Consider the following 8,226-nt stretch of genomic DNA (forward strand, 5'->3'; position numbering starts at 1 on the left):
AAAATCACTCATCCAAAGAGGTACAAATACAGAAAATAAAACTTGGCAATACTTATCTCAGATCAATGGCAAGACTGTGAACAGGGCTTCAGTACACAACAGATGACAAAATACTTTGCAGGGGAAGACAAAGACTTTATATACATGGGGGAGGGGAACACAGGTGAAAACAATCAAGGATTAGGGATGATGCCAGACCAGGGACACAAGAGGAAGGGCAAGTGACCTGAAATGAGAGGAGAGTTACTTTTCAAAATAAAACATGAAATTCACAAGACAAAAAACCCAAGACAGGACATCCCTCACCGTGATGTGACAGTTTTGGTTTAATGTGTGGGGTTGATGTCCTGTCTGATGCGAAAGGTCAATGCTGAGTTACTAATTTTAGACTTTGTTGACTCAGTCATAGTTTGGTTAGGTTTAGGTAACAAGACCACATTGCTTAAGGTTACTTAAACATGAGCGCAAACAGCTCCACTGATCATTGCATGCATCACTGGATATGAACAGCTGTGTACCAAGAGCACCCACCTTTACTGAATTGGGTTGCCCCATTATAAACTAAGAAAATTTCAATGAATCATTTTCAAGGAAACTGTAGCATCAAAAGTTGTTCAACACTGTACCTACCACGAAATATATATGTTTTTGGGCCAAATTATATTATTATATTATTATCTTAGCTTAGCTTAGTTAATCATTTTAATGCAGTACAAAATACAACAACGCACAACTGATTTACCACCGTGTTCCATCATTTTTTCTTGCGGTCAGTCCATCTGAACTCTTTACTATGATGCTGGAGCACATGCAGAATGTGTTTTGGTGTTGTCTTGCTGGAAAAAGCAGGGATATCCCTAAAAAAGACATCATATGGATGGCTGCAGAGGTAGTTACAAAACCTTTCAGCATTAATGGTGCCTTCAGAGATGTGCAAGTACACGTTATGGGCAAAAACACACCCCAATATCATCACAAATGCTGGCCTTTTTGAGCATTGTGCTAGTAATAATCTGGATGGTCCTTTTCCTCCTCAGCCCAGAGGAAGTGACATATGATATCCAAAAATAAATTGAAACATGCACTTTACACTTTGTGTTGCCAATCTCAGATGAACTTAGGCCCAGACAAGTCCACAGCATTTCTGAATGATGTTGAGACATGATTTTCATTTTGTAGGTAGGTTGCAGGTATAAAATAAGAGTGTATATTTACAAAAAACAATAAAAGTTTATAGTTTTGACCATTGAATATATTTTCTTTGTACTTTTTTCAATTAAATACGGGTGCAAAAAGATAAGCAAATCATTGCATTCTGTTTTGTAGTTGTTTTACACAGCTACCTAACTTTTTAGGAATCAGGGTTGTACATGTAGTTTTGGAGAAGTAATTCAAACTCAGATTTTCCCTATTTACATAACTGGAATACAAACACAGAAATACTTATCTTTCCCATAACAAGCTGCTCTCAGGGAAAAATAAGGTCCCCAGAATACTGTTTGAAGCTAGAAAAGTGTTGTGTTGTCCTTTAAGGTCAGTTTCTTCATTCAGTTTATTTAGTCATGAAGGCAAAGTTGGTTTGTTAGTTATTCAAGCATCTTGTCAGATATGTCAACAATATTCCATACAACCTCTGATACACTCCAGTCCAAACGGGCCATATATTAGCAAACTAATATTAGCTTTGTAAGTTGGTTTACTTACCTCGTTAACCATGACAGTTACTGGGTTCAGTTATTATTAATAGTTCACCTTCAGTGGTGCATCCTGTGAGGAATTTATGAGAGCCAGTGTAACCAAGTTGTTTTTTAGCCTCAAAAGGCCACTAGCATACCTATTGATTTACTCAACATTAAAGTGAACAAATGTGTCCAATTTGTGAAAACACTGTAAAATCTGGTTTAAATGGTTAACATAATATTTGTTTTAATGTCGGCTGAAATAGACCTACATAATGGAATACTAAAATAAGAGAGTAGCTGAACCTCATATCGTCAGTGTTTTTTCACTGATGGAAGTAAAGATTGTTTTAGCAAAACAGAGCAGCAGCATGAAACATAGCCAGTATGCCTGTGTTAGTGTGCTCAGTGTGTGTGTGTGTGTAGGCATGCTTCCAGTAATTCCTGCCTACTAATTTCCAGCAGTGTTTTGTCAGCTGCAGTTTCCATGAGAGAGAAAAATGTTTTCATGGATTCACTGTTATTACACCTCTTTATCCCCCTCTGCTCTCTGCCTCTGCAGTCTTGTCCTCTCCTCTCCTCGACTTTAGCTGACTGAAAACACACCTGGTGTTGTTATAAGGTGTAAACTGTTTCTTCAGGCTGAGTGGCCCCATTCATGTTCCTAAATGCTGACACAGCTAACAGTCACACAGAATATTTTCATAATGACCAACTTCGTTGAAAGCAGTTAAAGCTGTATTAAGTGATTTTTCAACACTAGATGGCAGAAAGTAGACCAAACGAAAGCTGCTACAAGCCTTAACATACTACATTAATTAATACAGTTCTGAAGACTAACACATTAAGAGATTTAACCAAAGCAGAGTATTACCATTCTATTGCAGTCTACTTTGTGTTTGCTAGTTAAGTGCCAATCTAATATTTGCATTAGCTCAGGTCTGGACTCATTGTTGTGCTGCATGAGCACGTTCATTGAACATGTTCATATTTTTGGTTAATGGCAACAGAACATATCTGTTTACAACTTATGAGGGTGAGCATTGCTGTTTCCCACAAGAATGAACGATGCTCTGCTTTTCTTGTCTCTGATTGGTCAACAGTCATGAACACAGTGTCAACACTGACTCATTGCCAGCGGATTCTAACAATCATTGTGACAAAGGATAACCTTGACACACTGGCAAAAGTTACAGAATAAGAAGCAAAAAAGAGTACCAGCACTGCGTCCCCTGCTGGAAGCAGAAGGATAATTACATTTCAGGTTTCTGTTTGTGCAGAAAGGCTGCTGTGTTTTGGGAACAGATATTAAAGTTTGACTAGTATTTGCTGTGTCCTTTTATTGGATTTGCCTTTGGACTGTGCGTTCATAAGCCAGTAAGTGAACATGATGGGATAGGATTTGTGTTTGTTGGCTAAGTTATACTATTCACCTGTGCCAAGGAAAAATAATGTGGTGATGTTGAGCTGGTTAGGCTGTGTGTGGAATGCCTTGCTGTTTAATTGCTTATTGCAATATGTGACCTTGTGTATCATATTTGATACATACGTTTCTGAGACCTCTATCTTATCAACTTAATCAATACTTTCCTTAAAAACCTGTTGCGTATCACCTGATACATGTATCCTGCCCACTAGTGGATTATCATTCCACTGCAGGCAGTGGAAGGACTTTTTTTTGGCTTTTTCAAGATGGCTGCTGTCATTAAATCATTCACCCACTTCTGGCAGGAAAGTCTTTGCTAATTTTCAAGAAGTTACAGTAAAAATAACATTTAAAATTGTTGCTCATTTTTTCAAGTAAATATGTCTTGCATTGAATCAATGCATAATTACTTAGTGATTCATTCTTTATATTACAGTTAAACCATGTTAAAAATGTGTGTATCAAATTCGATACTGCAGGTATATATGTTTCTTTATCCCTGAATTGTCATGTGACATTTTTGTAATGTAATCTACATCATGCCTACCACAAAGGGCAAAGGACAAACACACACTATTTTGCAAGCACTGCACCAGCAATCACTTCTCACATCTGCTGTGAAGGTGTTAGGTGCATCTTTGCCTGAACAAGGACAGATACTGTTTTTGTGCCGACTACAAAGTGAAAGAAATAGGCAGTGAAAAGTTTTACATATAAAAAAAACATTGACAGAAACTGCCTGAAATGTTCTATATTTTCAAAATGTTATTTGCATAATTTGTTTTGTATCTAAAATCAACATTGTTGTGAGCAAAAAGTTGCCAAAAATGGCCGATGTACCAAATGTGATACAAAAAATATCTCATAAACAAAATGATATGGCAATTTTTTTTAACTGATTTTGTTAAAAGGTTTTATAAACATCTCAGTTCCAAAAAATTAGAATTTTCTCACAATTTTTTGATGTGTCAGGCTTTATAGGGTTAAGTAGAACGTCTCACAGTGTGAAAATCCTCAAAGACCACATTTAAAAAATGTTCTTTAGTACTGTAATTAGCTAAATGACATTAGGTACTTTCCACCTCTGAGTATTGTTAGATCAGAACATTCCTCTCTCCTTCCTTCTCACCCTCTCTGTTTTGTGGGCAGTTGGAGGTCAGCATTGACGCAACACTGTTCCATAAACCACTGGAACCACTTAGTGTGTCTGTGTACTATTGTTTAATGATGTGAAATGGAGCAACCATTGGAAGTATTGTGGCAACCAACCTGGTTGTGTGTGTGTGTGTGTGTGTGTGTGTGTGTGTGTGTGTGTGTGTGTGTGTGTGTGTGTGTGTGTGTGTGTGTGTGTGTGTGTGTGTGTTTGCGTGTGTGTGACTTTTATCATTTTTAGGCTGGAAGTTTTTGCTGTGGATGGCTGATTTTTTGAGCAGTTTTGATTACAGTGAATAATGCACAAAAGAAAAAACAACCCGCCTGGATGTAATTGGTCTGAATCATTTAATTTCAGCATTCTATGAAAGCAGAAATATGTGTAATGCCATTTTTGATTTTGCAATTTCACAGGACACTAAAACAACAGATACTGGACCAGACCACGTCTAGTAACACCAACGGGGGCATCAGTTAGAATGTACTGAAGACACGATGTTCCTTTGGTGATTTATTGACCTGATGGGCCCGAGGCACAGGCTGTATAGGCGAATGCGAGGGGTGCCATCATCTACAAGGAGACACACAAATGGGGGGAGAAAAAATGGGGTCGAGAGGTGAGTTGACCCGAAGACTAAGAGAGAGATTTATTGATACTGTAGTGGAATCACAAGGTCCAAAAGATTAAAACCATCCGGCGCCCAGGGAAAGAAAAGAAGAGGAGGAAGAAAAACGTGAAGAAGATAGAGGTACAGTAACATCAGTGTGATGAAGTGAGTGAAATTAATAGCTTAATGCATTGTAGTTACCGTTGTTGAGTGTTAACTTGCTACCTTACTTTGGACGATAGTAGCATTGTTTAATGATCAATAAATAGCTCGATTCAAAATAAGTCCCCTCAAAATAATTCAACACACAGCCATTAAGGGCTCAACCGCTGACAACAAAAGTGAGTACACCCCTTAGTGAAAATGTCCAAACTGTGCCCAAAGTGTCAATATTTTGTGTGGCCACCATTATTTTCCAGCACTGCTTTAACCCTCTTGGCCATGGAGTTCACCAGAGCTTCACAGGTTGCCACTGGAATCCTCTTCCACTTCTCCATGATGACATCACAGAGCTGGTGGATGTTAGAGACCTTGCACTCCTCCACCCTCCGTTTGAGGATGCCCCACAGATGTTCATCAGGGTTTAGGTCTGGAGACATGCATGGCCAGTCCATCAACTTTACCCTCAGCTTCTTAAGCTAGGCAGTGGTCAACTTGGGGGTGTGTTTGGGGTTGTTATCATGTTGGAATACTTCCTGCGGCCCGGTTTCTGAAGGGAGGGGATCATGCTCTGCTTGAGTATGTCACAGTACATGTTGGCATTCATGGTTCCCTCAATGAACTGCAGCTCCCCAGTGCCGGCAGCACTCATGCAGCCCCAGGCCATGACACTCCCACCACCATGCTTAACTGTAGGCAAGACACACTTGTCTTTGTACTCCTCGCCTGATTGCCGTCACACACGTTTGAAACCATCTGAAGCAAATAAGTTTATGTTGGTCTCATCAGACCACAGGACATGGTTCCAGTAATCCATGTCCTTAGTCTGCTTGTCTTCAGCAAACTGTTTGAGGACTTGCTTGTGCATCATCTTTAGAAGAGGTTTCCTTCTGGGACAACAGCCATACAGTCCAATTTAATGCAGTGTGCGGTGTATGGTCTGAGCATTGGCAGGCTGACCCCCCAGCACTTCAACCACTGCAGCAATGCTGGCAGCACTTGTACGTCTATTTTCCAAAGACAATCTCTGGATATGACGCTGAGCATGTGCACTCAACTCCTCTTAAACCACTGTATGGTCTTGGCCACAGTGCTGAACAGTGCCAGCCCTGAGCAATGTGGTGCCCTAGGCAAGATCTTAGCCAGTGCCCTCTTGCATCGCAGTCAATTTCACAATCAATTGTCATACACTCACACAGAAACTGCATGTATGTGTTCAAGATTTGATTTCTTTTAAGTCAAAAATATCACACCAAATAAAAACTGAGGAAAGAAACAAGCGATAAAAATACAATATAAATAAGGCATTGTGCAAACATGTTATCTCTCAGCCTCAGTGTGCCATCTCTTGCATATCTATTGTCAGTCACTTTGCAAAATGACATCCAACTCCTTCCATGTTGCCATGTGGGTATGATGCTCCTGGCTATCCTCATGATCTTCAGCAAGTGACTTTAATTTTTCCAGTCCTTTAGCCCTTCCTTATTAAGTCTGTATTCTTTGTGAGAAAACATTTAGCAGCAGAAGCAGTGCAAGGTACATCAGCCAGCTCCCCATTGAATAAGACTCTGTTACAAAAGTCATGTTGACACTCCCCCATCTTTGTTTTTGGGACATGTGTAACTGCTTTTTATTTGAACTGGTCCTCTGTGAACTAACTAACTAATTAATAAATATTGTTATGAACTCCTCTGAGAGATGTGAAGCAGGTGAAGTGTGAGGGCTGAGTGAGGTCAAGGTAGACTGACCACAAATACATAACACAGAAACATGTCACGAGATGGAAGGTAGCTCACTGAACCCTAGGGGTGGAGTTGAGGCGGAGGTTGGAGATAACTTCCGCGAGGTCCCGGGGGAGAGAAAGGGAGACCGCGCCTGCGACACACACACACACCACACCGGAGTGACACACCAAAATGAACTAAGAATCAAGTGCTGAATCGAGCAAGCTGGCCGGCTGTGGAGCTGCTGTGGCCCTGTTGTGACAGGGACGCCCTGAGCCACGGCCTTGCCGAGTCCGGTCGTGCCGGGTCGTACTGGGCCCAGAAGCAGTATGGAAAGAGCGGGTAAGTGAAGCAACTCCCATGCTCAGTTAGTTACACAACAGGGACGCCCTGAGCCACGGCCTTGCCGAGTCCGGTCGTGCCGGGTCGTACTGGGCCCAGAAGCAGTATGGAAAGAGCGGGTAAGTGAAGCAACTCCCATGCTCAGTTAGTTACACACACCTAGACAGGTTCACAAACTCACATTCTGTACATACACCTGAGAGAGAGACAACCACAGGAGCAAGCGGGAGGTTTAAATTAGGTCAGGCATAGTTTGATAACGTAAAACAAGCAACCCATGTTTGATGCTGTACTGTTGCAGTCCCGTTTGCAACACACACATAGTTTCACTGCACTTTAACTGCTTTTTGCACTGCAGACTGAATTGCTTTGCAAATGACGGTAAAGTTGAATGAATCTCATCATATTTTCATTATTAGTTTATAGTCTTATTACACACCAAGCATTTGTGTCGTTTTTATATCCTATTAAAATGTAACATCCATTATTCCATGTATACAGTGCAATACATATACTGTCAGAGGCTAATGGTAACTCATACACAGTGATATAATGGAGGAATAACAACTCAAATATGAAGAACCAAAATGGTAAAACTAAGGTCATATTTCTGGACTCTCTGTTCCAGCATTAATTTGCAATAAGCAACTAAACAGCAAGGCATTCCACACACAGCCTAACCAGCTCAACACATTATTTTTCCTTGGCACAGGTGAATGATATCACTTGGCCTAAGTTGATAAGATAGAGGTCTCAGAAACGTATGTATCAAATATGATACACAAGGTCACATATTGCAATAAGCAATTAAACAGCAAGGCATTCCACACACAGCCTAACCAGTTCAACACACATTATTTTTCCTTGGCACAGGTGAATAGTATAACTTAGCCAACAAACGCAAATCCTATCCCATCATGTTCACTTACTGGCTTATAAACACACAGTCCAAAGGCAAAGCCAATAAAAGGACACAGCAAATACTAGTCAAACTTTAATATCTGTTCCCAAAACACAGCAGCCTTTCTGCACAAACAGAAACCTGAAATGTAATTATCCTTCTGCTTCCAGCAGGGGACGTAGTGCTCTACTCTTTTTTGCTTCTTATTCTGTAACTTTTGCCAGTGTGTCAAGGT

Source organism: Acanthopagrus latus, chromosome 9 (genome assembly GCF_904848185.1).
Source record: "Acanthopagrus latus isolate v.2019 chromosome 9, fAcaLat1.1, whole genome shotgun sequence".
NCBI lineage: Eukaryota > Metazoa > Chordata > Actinopteri > Spariformes > Sparidae > Acanthopagrus > Acanthopagrus latus.